The sequence below is a fragment of the Cardiocondyla obscurior genome, linkage group LG10 (genome assembly GCF_019399895.1).
Source record: "Cardiocondyla obscurior isolate alpha-2009 linkage group LG10, Cobs3.1, whole genome shotgun sequence".
Taxonomy (NCBI): domain Eukaryota; kingdom Metazoa; phylum Arthropoda; class Insecta; order Hymenoptera; family Formicidae; genus Cardiocondyla; species Cardiocondyla obscurior.
Window position 1 is genome coordinate 5,654,947 of NC_091873.1, and position 14,069 is coordinate 5,669,015.

Genomic DNA, 14,069 nt, shown 5'->3' on the forward strand with positions numbered 1-14,069 from the left:
ATATAAAAGTAATGATTTTGTTATTTATAACTAAACTAGCTGCGCTAATTTAAAATCGATCCTTTTCTCTTTACATTGGAAGAATAAAGTTAATAAAGATAAGTTCTAAACATGTGCAGTCAGTTTAGTTAAAAAAAAAAAAAAAAAAAAGAAAAAGAAAAAAGAACAGGCTTAATAATATAATTTGTTTTTAATAATATTTAATTTATTTTCCACGAAAATAACGAACTCTATTTCTTTACTATTTAGTGTTTAAGTATTAAGCGAAAATTAAGCGAATAGAATGTGACAGGAATTAAAAGGGAAGCTGATATGTGACAAAGTCGATGGGCGTGCGAAGGGTTAGCAGCAGTCTGGGATAGCGGCGGTAGTCAAAAGGGGGTGCAAACGAGCAGAACCAAATAGGTATGGAGAAAACGAACCACAGGTTGGTTAAATAGATGAATTAGTAAATGATTTACTGCACATCCAGTAGATTTATCAATATCAGGAATACATTCACACCTTTTATTAAATGCTCGAAATCGATATATACAATCAACTTTTCACTATACGCTCATATAAGTAATTCACATGCATACCTACACGTGTAAATTATAAAATGCTGATTTAAGAATTTTAATTTAATATCTATATACAAATTCCAATTGCGTGAACGTTAACGACTGTCGTTAGAATTTACAAATAGTAAGAGTGCATTTTAAATAGGCTTAGATTAATTATAAGTATCGATCAAATCGGAAAGCGCATCGAAATCGAGTCTTTGCCAAGATAAGAATTATAATTAACAACGAGTTAAAAGAAAAGTGTATATTTCACATTTAACGTAACGCCAAAGAATTTTATTATTTAAAATAATTTATTTCAAGCGTACGAATAATTATTTGTTTCATTACGATCGATTAAAGGAATCAATTTGAGTGGTCATCTGAATAAAGAACGAAATAAATTGGACAAAGTAACCAGAAGAGCGTAAAGCGTGCTCGAAAACAAACACTGGCATATGTCCGCATTAAATACGACCACCGAGCTCCCAAACAATTTCAGTCATTTACGTAAGTATCTTGGTGATCTCTCGGGTATTTGAATATAAGTTTAAATAATTAAAACTACGTTTTGCAATTGTAACAATGAAATAAACGTATGAAATTAAGCGATCTCCGTTTGAAAAATGAAATAAGCAAAAGGTATATACTTAGCGGTGATTTACAAATACGAATAACTCCAACATATTTGTGCATTTTCTGATAATCCGATATATAAAGAAATGTAAACGGGGTTACGGATCCCTTTCATGTATTAATACCACGATGGTCGGCGGCACAGAAACGGGGTCGAATACTAGAACGTAAGTACATTCGCTTTTAATGCCCGGTTAAAGCCAAAGTATTACCGGCATTAGGAAGATAAGCTTCCTGTAAGCCTTGCTGCGCGGCCAGCGAAATCTTCTTGTGTCGTTGTCATTTTGATGTCGCTTCTTTTGGAAATAAAATCTCAAAGGGCTGAATGAAAGCAAACTTGATGAAAGCAAAGCTCGGTGAACGATATAAAATATTAGCAATTGGAATAATTGAACTAGTTTAAACGGGAAATTCAAAAAGAGAAGTAATCGGAAAAATTCGTTTGACGCATAAACTCTACTAAAAAGAAAAAAGAAAAAAAGAATTACTTCGTACGATGTAACACAGCCAAAAATATACGACAGAGATTTAAAAGGTAAACCAATTTTTTAAATTTAATTTATGTCAATTTTTAAACGGCTCGGTATCTCGATTGCTACATTTCTTATTGCTCTTATCTCAGCCCTTTACTGTATCAACTTTTTTTTTTTTTTGTCGCTTGATATTAAATTGTCATCGAGCGCAAGTTCTTTATGTTAATTCATCGACACGTACGTGTACGTCTTTTTCTCTTGCACCTTAGTAACAAAGAGTTACTCCACCGTATTAACTCGGTAGCGAATAGTAGCTATTGCCGAACTAGAAGTAAAGCCCTTAGGGTGACGCGGTCACGTCTGGCATGAAACGAGAACAGACGTTTACAACTGGGTGTTTGGAAAGGCTGTCAGCTCTTGTCATCATCATTGAAGATCCCGCTACCGTGGATTTTCCCCTCGGCACTCCTGCGGGCATTACGGGAGCTGTGATCGTGAGGTCGAACTCTCTTACACGGAGATTTCAGCAAGCCGCGTTGTTCCGCACGAATACACATGTATTGTGCGTGTGTTACATATCCGGAAACCGCAGAGTTCTTTCGGCAACTTGTAACCTTTACCCTTGTACTATTCGAGCAACGACTAAAACCAGCTTAACCATTTACAGAGAATTCCATATAGCAACAGCGTAAAGTACGCTAGACTTTTTTTTTTAGAGCTTATTATTTATTTTTCTTTAATAAAAAAAAATCGGGGCGACGCCTGAATTATCTGTTCATCGATTTTATTATTGCCATTTATTTTTGCTGCTTAAAATCGTCGCGGATTTGTTCTCTCTTTTAATTTCTATCTATAATAATTTAATCTCTTTTACGGTTGTATTAATCAGCTATTATATCGGCGATGTTGAGATTCGGATTAATTTTAACATTTAATTAATATGTTCTGATAAAGACGGTTTCCCTCCCCTCACCCCGCGCCTCACCCGCGATCCCCAGCTATCGTCTTCGGGTTAAGCGGCAAAAAAGTGCCTGGCCCGTGAAGAGATGGGTGACCCAGCGCGCCGACCAATCACAGCGCTCCGCGGATGGCCTGATTCCGCTGCCGGTCTGCGTAACTCGTTGCGCAGTCGAGAGAATACGCCGGCCACGTGCAGAGCTGCGGCTTTCGCGACGGATATCAAGGCTCTGCGTGGGTTCTCTCGCGGTTTATCGTCGCGTACCTACGTCTCGCGTTGCTCTGGGGCCCTACGAACCGCAGTGACCCGCACGGGACACCGCCGTTTGTCTCGTTCCACCGTCATGTCTAGCTTTACGTACCTGTAGTTGGGCGATACCACGAGCATCGAAACGGTCTCACTCACTCTCTTTACACGGTTCTCTCTTTTCCTCCGAGGGCCGGAATCTATAACAGCTGTTTTAGTCTAATTGCTGAGCTTCGGGCGCGAGCATGAGTCGCTAGTCGCACCGCAGTTTCGCGAGTTTTCGACCGCGGTAAAGACAGTCTCGCATACAAGGCAGTGTCCACGTCGTCGACCCGGGAACGGACAATCATCTTTCGTGCTCGTGTGTTATTCGAGTCGTCGTTCTGTGCTTCGTTTTGTGTCTCAAGAACGTTGCTTCGGAACGATAAGGTTGCATCGCGAGCGCGGCGCACCGTGCGAGAAGGACAGCGAAGATCGGCCATATTGTCGTCTCACTCTTTTCCTCCATGGGCCGAAATCCGACGGTCACTTCAGTCTGGTTGCGGAGAACTCGGGCGTGAAGACGCGTTGTTAATTGCTCCGCAATTACGCGTTGTTTCGATCACGGTGAGGACAGTCTCGCGTACAAATCAGTGTCGACGACGTCGGGTCAGGAACGGACAATCATTTTTTGTGCTCGTGTGTCATTCGAATCGTCGTTCTGCGCTTTATTTCGTGTCTCAAGAACATGCCTCGGAACGACAAGGTTACGTCGCGAGCGCGGCTCACCGAGCGTCCGACATGATAGCCGCGTCGTCCGCGACCAGTGTTACCGACCCGCTTCATTCGCCGTCTCCTTCGGCGGCATTCAGCGAGTTCCGGCGACCGTCATTGTCGGAGGGTGGCCCCCAGCATCTCGCGCGTCTTCTCCGTCGCGGCCGCGAGTCTCAATCCGCTTCGAAAAGTGATCTTGGAGGAACTTGAAACAGACAAAGTGCGCGGGGAACATTTCGTGTCGTGGCCCGTCTCGTTCGCTGCTCGGTGCGGATTTTCGGCGACCGCCATTGTCGGAGGGTGACCCCCTGCACCTCGCGCGTCTTCTCCGTCGCGGCCGCGGTTCTCAATCCGCTTCAAAGTGATCTTGGAGGAACTTGAAAAAGACAAAGTGCGCGGGGAACATTTCGTGTCGTGGCCCGCCTCGTTCGCTGCTCGGTGCGGATTTTCGGCGACCGCCATTGTCGGAGGGTGACCCCCTGCACCTCGCGCGTCTTCTCCGTCGCGGCCGCGGTTCTCAATCCGCTTCAAAGTGATCTTGGAGGAACTTGAAAGAGACAAAGTGCGCGGGGAACATTTAGTGTCGTGGCCCGCCTCGTTCGCTGCTCGGTGCGGATTTTCGGCGACCGCCATTGTCGGAGGGTGGCCCCCTGCACCTCGCGCGTCTTCTCCGTCGCGGCCGCGGTTCTCAATCCGCTTCAAAGTGATCTTGGAGGAACTTGAAAAAGACAAAGTGCGCGGGGAACATTTCGTGTCGCGGCCCGCCTCGTTCGCTGCTCGGTGCGGATTTTCGGCGACGTTCGTCCCGCCGACGAGACTCTTGGACCATCCCGTGGACTATCCTGCTAGTGTAAAGTGCCGCACGCCGTTATCAGTGTCATACGAACCGCGGACGGTTCGTCGGTCGTTTCCGAAGTACCGCTACTTATCGAGCGTTCTTTTTTACGATCTTCTTTTTTACGGGAGTGCCGAGAAAAAAAACGCGCGACAGTGTTAAGTCATAACCGCGATTGTAAATTCACCCGGGCGCGTTCGCGAGTTTCCTGTACGCGGACGGATGACTCGACACGTCCCATCTGAGTGGAGGAGGAGGCCCGGGGGGCATCCTGCACCAGCGGAGCAACTCTTAAGTAAGAATAAATATTTTTTATACAATCTTTATTAAATAAAAACCTGTACTTTTTTTTTAATTAATTTTATTTGCAAATTTACATGTCTACATTAATTTTTTTTTTTATGTTACAGTCACCGCCTGAAATCAACAACTCCGCTGAAGCTGAAGCAGATTGGTAAGTCGCAAGACTTTTTTTCGTAGTTTGGTTGCTTCTAATAATAATAAATAAAATAATAATTAATAATAAAACGTAAAGAGATAAACGGTATGATAATATAAATCTGCATAATTTGTATTTAAACGAAAGTCACAATATTCCACGAAACGTAAAACAAAACTTAAAAAATAAATTTATTAGTTTTATTAAACTCTAAAATCTAAAAAGAAATCGAAGCTATTTATTTCCGCTAAGATACATCCAAATTTATTATAACGGTAACTCGGGGATAGGGGGAGGGAGGGGTTTGCGAATTGCGTTTTTGAGAAACATCTCGTTATCGAACTGAGCGTGACAAAGAGAAATTACCTCGCAGCGCGGCATTTATGAAGCGCCGCTGCCTGTCACCGCGCGCACCCCTGTTCTATTTATTTTCATAGGGCTCTTTTTTTACATTTCAAGCGTTTCTGTCACTCAACCGCAGTTTTCCGCACTCTTTAACAGCGGACAATCGCTCCTGTCACAGCAATATCGCGGCGGCGGAATTAATCGAGATTGAAAAAGTTTGATCTCGCTTTGACATATGTACAACCAGGCGTCCTCGAGACGACGTAATATTGATTTGTAATAGCGAAGAAGTGGGTCATGCTTCTTCATCAAAAACGTCCTCCGTTCTATAAAAAAAAAAAAAAAAAGAAAAACTTATCCTCTATGATTTTGAGTCCTGCAACATGCATTTTTAATATTATTACACAAGAAACTTAAACTGGCATATATTTTATAAAGAACTATAGAGAAAGAATAACGCGATAATGTTATATTAAAATCAAGAGCTTTGAAAATTCATATAATATTTAATTAAATAAAATCAATCTTAATCAGCTGTTTAGAAAAAAGAAAACGCACTCTTGTACAATATTTAAAATATATATAGTGCCTTAACTTAATTTTTGCATAAATTAGCTTATTTATATAATACATAAATGTAATGTCAAGATTATCATTTTATATTTTATGCGTTACAAAATATATACATAAAAATAATTATATTGTAAAGATTTGACAATGTGATATAACGTGAGGTCGCTTTTGCTATTGACTTGCCATTTAAACCATACACAAAAGAATATATAGATACAAAGTCTTTAGTATAAATTCAAGAGTCCATGAGTTTGTGCACTTTCCGGGCATTATAATAGCAGTATTACAATGCCTGTATTATACGCCGTTTTATAAGCTAGATACATATGGGTAGGTTTACACGGGAAGATACAACACTGAGAGGGGCGAGGACGGGTTCCGAATGATATTTGGTATACATAAGAGCATCTTTTTGTACTAACAGCTTGCCACTTTGCTTCGAGGTTGAATTCGAGAGAAGCGTATTGTTCAGCTCGTCGTACAATCTTTTCAATACGCACGCACGGCATTACCGTAAACTTCGATAAACGTAATTCATCTACTTAAATACATGGGCGATATATCAATAAGCGGTAATAGTCTATTACAATTAGAATCGATAATCCCCGCGGAAAACAAACATTAATCAAATTCGTCAGATTACCGGCGCGAAATCTGCTTCCATCATGCAGATTAGTTGATCTCTAACGGCTTTCAATTGCACAGAAATATCATACGCTTGTCTTTGGCTGAAGAAAGAAAGAGCTAGAGGGAGAAAGAGATAGGGGGGAGGATAGGCGGGGAAGAAGATAATGCATCGTCGCGGTAAACAAGGGTGAAAATCGCGGGTCGTGGTAGAATCGTGTCCGCATGATGAAAGCCGCGCGAACTGGGGTGTGGCGAGCCACCCCTCTAGAATTGGCGAGATTTCAGTGTCTGCTCGAAATCTACCCCTTCGTCGTCACTATCCCTCCGTGCCCCCGCGTAGCCGCCTTCGCGCCCTTCCCTTCCACCCCGTCCTTCCTGCGAAAACCGCGCCGGGCGTGTCACGCACGTTGTATTGTTGTATTGTCGACAGCAATCTCGCTAAGCGTTTCACGGCGACACAGAAATCCCTCGCATGCACGTGTTAACCTCTCCACCCACGTCACGCACACGCACACGTAACGCGTCTCACGCATTCAAGAACGCGCTTCCCATCCTCCCCCCCCGTGTCCATTCCCCATGAAAATCCCCTTTGTCGCACGCAGCGTGCCCCCGCGGTTGTCGACAGCGTTGTGCATCGCGGTGAACTTGCACTTGTCTTTATTTTCTGCCCCGTGCATCACGATTCCGCGCGATCATCCAGGCGAACGCGTGTACGTTTGCGCTTTCTTCTTAAAACTGCAGCTTCAATTGCTGATGGGAAAAGACAACTATTATTCCATAGCATTTTTATAATACTGAGGGTTTTTTTTTTTTCTAAAAAATCTACTTGAGCTAAAGTCTTGGAAATTATACGTTTTTATGTTATTTATACCGAGGTTGCGTTAAATAGTTTAACAACAGAAGGATCTTATTTTTTTAATTTTCTGATGAGTATACGTCGCTTTTAAAAGTGTTACGCAACACGCTGCAGCAGTTTTTGTTATTTTATTATTATTAGTTAAAAATTGGGATGCGTTGTTTAAGATTAGGATTAGGATCTTTGTATGATTTTATAATATATTAACGAGCACATTTTTTAGTATAATTTTTGTAATAATTTAATTATTATAAAGTAGTAGTATACGTATAAAGGCTTCTATATTTTCTCAAATTAAAAGTCCTGGTAAAGCAAATTTTTTCACACAAGGCTTCTCTCTTTTCTCCTTTGAAGAAAAAAAATTTCCGAAAGAGATTCATTCATAATTTTTGAATGAACCGTTCTCCACGGGCATAGAGCGGACGTAAACGAGCCGTAATAAACAGATAATCGTTAATCTATTAGATTATTATGGGAATTAGTGAAACGAACCATGGTTCAATTTATTGGTCATTGGCTACCGGCTCCATTGTAATCGCCGATCCGTGTTGTTGCCGGCGCGGGTTCTTTAATCCTGAGCCGATGTTAAAATCTTCAATGAATCTACTGTCAACTTCTTTTACCATCAAAAACGACACGCGGATTATTGACCGTTTTGATTCTAATATGCTTGCTCGTATCGAATACGAACTCTTCTCAAGATTTTAACGTTGATCTCTTCCAAACTAAATTGCTGAAAAATATGTTTATTTTAATTGATCTCAAATCTTATAGACATATCTAAAAAAGAATAAAATTAAAAAAAAAACAATATTTAAAAGTATACAGTTATTATTAATTTTTTTTTTTCTTTTTTTTTTTTAATTAAAATAAATACCCGCAATTCGTCTGTTTCTTTAGAGTTCGTTTGCTGCATTCGAAAAATCTTTAGAGTATTCGAGATGGGACAGGTATACCCGAACAGACACAATAGCTCGTACTATTTCAATGGCCCCTTATTATCGTCACTGTTGAAACAAGTTTCTAAATATATTCATTCCCCCATTCATTCGTTTTCTCTTCTCGTCGGCGTAAAAAAAAAAGAAGAAAAAAAATAAAGAAAGATGCACGCGTAATCGATGAAATAAGCAAAATATATCTAAATATAATTTCGATATAATCTCGCATAACGCAAACCGATATAATCAAATTACCGGATAAAGTTATCCCAACATCTGTGTTACCATTCGTAGGAAGGGATTAAAATGGAAATCGCTACCGCGATTCAAATTGCATCGTAGGAATGTGTTTTGCGAACGAGAGCCGTAAAGTATAAACGGAATTGCCACGATGCGTTTTTAATACCCTCCGCGTATCTGCGCGAGTTCGCGCGATCTCACCGCTCACGGTTTCGCGTTAATCCTCTGCACCAAACCGCTTTTCGTGCTAAAGCCGCTTCTAGGTGATACGTTTGCTTGCTGGATACTCGGCAAGCAGGTATCGCATTGTACGAATGTAACTATATAATATGCGCGAACGTAATAATCTAATAAAACTCGCGTAACACAACATATTCGCGTTTTAAATAAGCAATAAATGAATATATTGTTTTTTAAACCGGTTTCAACGGCGTCAACAATCGATTACTTTTCTATTCGCATTGTGCGGCGGTGGTTTTGAAACTTATTTTAAAATTCCTTTGCTACGTTCTATCGCGACTATGTCGCGCGTGAACATTTTCGCACAATCGTTAATTCAACGACTTTCGCCGGGCGATCGATGATTGATTAGGAAGTAGAGAAATAGGTAATTAATTATACGAAATTAGATTTGAAAAGAAATTAACGTTTAGAGATTATTAGATTAAAGCGAGCATTAAGAAAAGGCGCTTACAAGTATTAAAACGTAGATGTGTTATAAAAGAAAGGTAAAAAAAAAAAAAGAATTCGTCTCATAAACACCCGAAGTGTGAGACACTAGTTTTGAGCACGTACATCAAAGTACAGGAGTGCAATAAAGGAACGCAATCTCGCGTCGTCTTCCTAACTTCGGCTGGCGCTTCTCTCGAGGTGGTGACGGCGGCGATAGCGACGGGAAAGGCGTTTGTTTGTCGCTTTGTTTGATTTAGTATTCACGGAGATAGCTTTCACTTACGCGCCGCGTACCAAGATTAAACAGATTCAAAAATGTCACCAGCACTTCTGGCGGCCGTCCGTCGCCCAGCGCGACGTTAACCCTTTCTTTTGAAAATACTTACCCCTTTTTTTTTTTAGAGTAGGCGCGTGACTTTGTGCGTGCGCTTTTACCGATTTGACGCTTGTTCCTTTTTCGTCTAATTTACACCTTGAGAATTTATCTTAGAAGAATTATATATGTTTCTATTTTACGAAAAGATATTTTTGTCTCACAATAAATTAATTATAATATAATTATTCAAACATTTTTTTTTCTTTTTTTTTCTTTTTTTATATTTTTTATTTTATTTTATTTTATTTTTTTTTGTAATTGTAAAAAAAAAATTATGCTGTGCAGACTTATAGTAAGTACAACTGGAAGGAATTCTCGATGTCGTAGAACTGTAATATTAAAAGTTAGTGATACGTTGGATTTCTATAAAGATATAATACGCGACGTGTAACATCAAACAATAAGATAACGTAAATATATAAATATAAAATATAAAATCTCGAAAGTGTATGTTTTATCGAGTGTCGGTTTTTCCGAGTCGTATTTCCATTCGATTTTCGTAAGAGCCCGACGATAATGAGGAAGGCGGTTCGTAGAAACGTACAATTTTACGAGAGCCAAGAGGTCGAGCGAATCGATGGCACCCCGCGCGTAAGTACTTAGATTTGCACAGGCATCGCTACCAAGGGTGAGAAATGCTGCCGTTCCCAAGAGGGACGTCATTATAATACATTGCGTCGCGCATCCATCGCCACCAACCACCCCCTTGTTAGATCCGCATGCGGGGATTCGTTCTCGACTACTTTCCTCGCGATTCGTTACGACAAACTTTGAACCTCCACTACATCGTTTAAATTACCGTTCGTCATTCTCTAAGATACAACGTGTCAACTTGTTACTGTCTGTCCGAGGATGATGTACGGAGTTCCTTATTATGGCTGAGTCAACTCTTAGGGTATCGTTCGAAATGACTCGAAAGTGTCATTGGAAAAAATTTTTTTTTTTACTAATACAAACGTAAATAATGTTGAACGTATACGTTTTTATTACGTAAATTATGTTGCATATGAAACGATCTTAATTGTCAGATTTAACTGATTTATATATTTTCGGTAGTCCATTTAAACGAAAAGGCTTTAAAAAAAATTCTTTTATTACACAATAATTTGTAGTACGCGGTATCATTAATATAAATCCTCCGTCGTCATTTTTTAAAATAGATTTCAATTTTTTTATTAATTTGTCGCAACCTTATTATTATTTTTTTTTATGCAATGTCTCTTTGTCAGTTTTAACAAAGAATATCTCGGGATGCATCTCTGTAACAAAATCTTACTAACGATTAATTATTAAAAATGAACAAATAATTTTTGCGAATGCATAGAAATAGTGGCATTACCACGAAACTAAAAATAGTAACATCGTCGACTTTAGAACCTGTCCCGACGTTACTCTGAAATCAATAAAATCTATACGCGGTCCATTTTATTACTTAAAAAAAAAATGCGAAAGGAATTAGGACTCGTCTTATGGGGGGTAACAATAGAAAATGCTATGTCTGTGAAACGGATACGCGATCGTTGAATGCTCGAGCGCACTTTTTATATTCTTTTCGCTAAGTATTTCCACTTAGTCGAATGATTTGGACGGAATTGAATGACTCGTTGTCCCCGTTGCGTTTCACAGAGGCGTCGAACCGTATCTAACGCTCGGGCAAGACACAATGATCGAGAAAAATGGGGTTACGCTGGGCGATGGCCCAGTGACACCTGATACTTTGTAATTAGACGTCGACCGAGGCACGGCGGCACAATGCTGCGGTCAACAAAGGCGATAGCAATTACTATCGAAATATTACGGGCGCCACGCGTACGCGCTTTTACATTAAATTCTAATTAAAACAATATTAGTTACAAACATAATAAATAAATAAATCATTGATCAATCGAAATGTTTTTCGATAAATACGAAACAACGTACCGTACAATGTAATACGGCGTATTGATATAAATGATCATCAAAACGTTATCGGAACGAAACAAATATGTGCGATAGCAGCATGCGAAATGATCGCAGCAGGAAGCTTTAAATCCCCCTGGCGTGATATTGAGTCGCTCGTAAATACGACCCCCGGGGGCTGTTTCGCGACCAAGCCACCCCCGTTAATATCCTTATAATTGGTTAAAACCCGTAACTGATGAGCGAACTGTAAGTTATTATGCGAACAAGACCCTTGGTTCGCTTGGTTCGGCGATGGGAGTTTACAAGATACGGTTCGACACCTCTTCATTACCCTCTTCATCCCTCCGTGGCCTGGGCGACGGCGTGTCAGTGCAGATGCCTGGCATTATAGCGGCCTCCATACCATTGTCATTGTATTACGGATCGCCGAGGATCGTCCGCTCCACTACGGGATTCGCGCGAATATTCACTCGACTGAGCTGATACGCGCAAAAATTCGCTCGATATATACATAGATATACCTACATTTCGGACGCATTCTGTTTTCATATTTATTGAGAGAAAATCTACGGCGGATTTGCGGAAATTAACAATTATTGAGTTTATTTGCTCCGCGATATGCTACATTGCGCGCGGTACCTCGTTAAAAAGAAATTATATACATATATCGCATTGTTTAAAATTTATTTATATAGATTTATAAATATTATTTAGATTAACAAATTAATAATTAAACAATTGAACATTTTTTTAGGGCAATAACTAGCCGAAGTTGTTTAACATATAATATGCCTAATAGAATTTTGCTTTATAAATGTTTAGTTAAATTTTTTTAAATTATTTTCTCGAATATTTATTTTCCTTTTTCGAAATACCGACGGACATTTCGAGATCGCGCGGTTCTTAGCCGTTGTAACGGTGATTTTTAGCAATTTCACGGTACGTCAAATTTCATCCTTTATACGCCCGAAATTCCGGGACCGGAACCGTGGTAGAACAACCCGACTTGAAAGACGGCCGCAGTTACTTTGCGCGATCTATCCACCCCGACGTATCCGTATAAATTCGTGGTTCAGAGGATTCGCAATAAAAGCGAGAAGCCGACAACTCAAGAAGCGGCACGACATCGGTTCCAGGTGTTAATAATCCGCTCGTAATTGTGCTATTTTATTGTCCAGCTCAGATAATTCCTATTAAATGCCACTAAATACTTGTTTGTATACAAATAATGCCGCGTGATCTCTTTTATATACTAAAAAAGCCGATATTTCCTGCTATTACACACGGGAGGGAAGCTTGTTACTTTTATATGCCCTTTAGTAACCGCGGCATTATCATTGGAGGTGAATAAAAATTCCGGGAGAGATGGACTAGCAAATGGATAGTTCTCAGCAAACACAAAATATTGCAGCAACACTACAGTAATATTACAACGCTGCAGCAAAATTCGCGTGGACTTTATTCATATTTAAAAATATTATATAATTACTCCGTAATAATATTCGTAATGAATATTAATAAAATTAGATTGACGTCTTTTGATTCTTTTTTTTTTTATTTCTTTTTTTCTATAACATTTCTGCGATAAATTCATACATCTTTGTAATTAAATTCCTTTGACAAGAATCCTTTAAAACCAATAATACGGCCAGGATAACGCGCCGAGTATCGCGCGCTATCGAAACCCCATGCAGATGCATTATTAAGATACGATGTATTTCACGTATCGACCACGAAAGTATTCAATAGCGCGCCGCGTTACAACGCCGCCGTATTTCTCGTTGACACGTAATCTGAACGACGTACTGTATAGACTCACCGATCCCGTAATGACCGACGGCATTTGATAAGAGACAGAATGGCTCCGATGGTCGGGCGGGCTCAAATTTAATGGATAGAGAACAGATTCTGCAGATACATCAGAGGACCGGCGCGATATCTCGCGCGAACATCAGGAGAGAAGCACGTTGTCCTCTCGCTTTCCCTGTCCCACCTTGACGCCCTTCGAGCACCGCACCCTCTTAGTCATCCATTTCCAACGCGTCTCCCACTCTTTCACGTAATTGCTATCATTCTTGGCTACACTTTCAATCTCTGTTTCGTTATAAATTAAGCGACTTCCCTTTTCCACCTTCTTTCTATTCCACCGGCAATCTCGTACACATCGTGTTAGTCCGAATGGCGGGGATTTTTCTCTGTCTCCGCTTTCCCGGGCGTTCGCCCGTCGATCAGGCCACTCGCTTCTTATTATACCGCTAATCCTCTTTCGCGATTGTAAAAAGATAGGATATCGAAGTAGACGATGTGCTTAAGGGGCGGTTCTCTATCGTTGCAGATTAGGGATCGCTTGGGTGACATACTCGAGGTACATGTACATGCATGTGGAGCATATGTATACATCCTTGTTACGTATATCACGCGAGGTGGTTTAAGCCCTTCTCTGCGTAATCGATAGGCAATTTTACGAGGCTTGCAACATTTCTATTTCTTATTAACGTCAGACACTTGCCGCGAGCTAAATTAATTTCATTAAATCAGAAATCGTTAGAAACATTTTTGTTTTTTTCAGTCACTGAAAAATTAAAGATTAAATAATATAAAACAATTTCATAAAGTTATTGCTATATGAATAAAAGGAACAACTTAGTATATTTT